The following is a 1,867-nucleotide window of genomic DNA, read 5'->3' on the forward strand; positions in this document are numbered from 1 at the left end:
ATGATTTATAATAGCCAGACGCCGGGAAGCAGGGGCGGGGAGGAGGGGGGTGGAGGAGGAGTGCGGAGGGAGGTAAGAATGTCCAGCAACGTGAGAAGCAGTATTTTGCTGCCATTAAAATGGGCTCTTTAAGAATATTTACTGGCAGAGGAAGTTGTGCGTGATAATTATTGGGGTTCAAGACGTCCAACAAACGCCACCCCCTTCCTCTACCAAAGACGAAACTGACACAACGTCCGAGGAACGGAGCCCTGGTTTCATCGGCGACAGGGCAGAGTGGGCCTCTGTGGGCATTTGCGCTCCTGGAGTGTTTCTCGCAGGGGCGCCCGCCCCCTCGTGCCTGCGGCTGGGGCTCCCCCGGCGTGTTCTTCCCCTCCTTGCCGAGAGGCAGCTAGAAGGAGTGAGGGACTGGCTTTCCTCGTGCCAGTAGCGTTCAGAGAAAGGATGGAATATGACCTTTCATGCAACAGAGCCAGTGTTTATAAGGCTATGTATTTGCTTTTAAAAAAAGACCGGTAGGAAACCTACCAATTTCAGCAGAGGGAAAGTGATCTCCGGGTGGGGAGGCTGTGGGCAGCTTCTTGCTTCAGTTCCGAGTCCGCGAAAGCCAAGTTGACTCTGATCACTGGTCAAAGCACCTGTTGGCGAGAGCAGGGGCCGCGGCGGCGTCTGCCGGCGGTCACCGGCCCTCTGCCCCTCTCAGGGTGGCTCTCATTTGAGGGGATGCTGCTCTTCTACACGGACTTCATGGGCGAGGTGGTGTTTCAGGGAGACCCCAAAGCCCCGCACGCGTCGGAGGAGTACCAGAAGTACAACAGCGGCGTCACCATGGGCTGCTGGGGGATGTGCATCTACGCCTTCAGCGCTGCCTTCTACTCAGGTGCCCGCCGCCCCGGGGGAGAAGCGCGGCCGGGGTCCCCTCGTGGGACCGTTGGATGAAGGGAGGTCTGTGTCTGCACAGTTGCAGGCGTGGCATCCCCGTTTGGAACAACCTGTCGGGTCTGCCGGGCGGCGCTGCCCTGTGCTGGGTGGCGGGGCAGGTCCCGGGGGGATGGGGTGTCTCTCCAGACCCGAGTGAACCACGGGCAGAAAGGCCCGTGAGGGAGGGCAAAGGGGGGGCCTCGGGACAAACATGGAGGTCACCTCCAGGCGGGTGTGCTGTCTGCCAACCCCCGCCCCCCATCCTTCCATGTGGATTCACGTGGTGACTGGTCCAGAGGGAGGGGAGGGGCAGCTGAGAACGGGGGTGGGGGGGAGAGGGCAGGGGGAGGGCAGGTGGGGAGAGCCAAGCCCAGAGGCTGAGATGACCCTGAGGTTGGCGGTGGGGGACCCAGGGGACACAGGAAGCTGAGCTGGGTCCCAGCGGGGGGCCTGGGTGCTGGTGGGGGTCAGCCCCGGGTTCCATCAAGGGCCAGAGAGTGGGTGCTTTCGGCCTCGTGGGCCGCGCGGCCTCCGGGGAGGGTGGCTCGGAAGCCACCTCGGGTGAGACGCTGCTAGCCAGTGTGCGTGGCTGAGTCCCAGTAAAACCTCCTTTATGTTTGACGGGAACTGGAATTTTCATGTAATTTTCACGTGTCACAAAATACTTGTCTCCTTTTGATTTTTTTTTTAAACCCTCTAAAAATATAAAAACCGTCCTTGGCTCCAGGTGGCACCCCAGGCAGGCGGCGGGGCGAGCTTGTCCCAGGAGCAGTTTCCCTGCCGGCCTGGTTTTGCCTCCCCGTCCTGCACCCCGAGCCCATTCGGTGTCTCGGCCCACGATCCCTTCACCGGCACCCCCTCCTGGGCCTGCCGTCCCTCTGGACCACCCTGGCCCGGGCGCCCCCAGAGCTGACTCCCCACGCAGGCCTTCTGATCTGGGGCGAGG

At 61.6% G+C, this 1,867-nt stretch overlaps 1 protein-coding gene across 3 annotated transcripts in view; it reads left to right on the plus strand.

Moving 5' to 3' along the window:
• The window catches only part of SLC45A1 (solute carrier family 45 member 1), a 24,345-nt gene that overhangs the window by 19,332 nt on the left and 3,146 nt on the right, over nucleotides 1-1,867 (plus strand). The window lies entirely within an intron of this gene.

The sequence above is a fragment of the Ursus maritimus genome, unplaced genomic scaffold, assembly GCF_017311325.1.
Source record: "Ursus maritimus isolate PB19 unplaced genomic scaffold, ASM1731132v1 scaffold_32, whole genome shotgun sequence".
Taxonomy (NCBI): domain Eukaryota; kingdom Metazoa; phylum Chordata; class Mammalia; order Carnivora; family Ursidae; genus Ursus; species Ursus maritimus.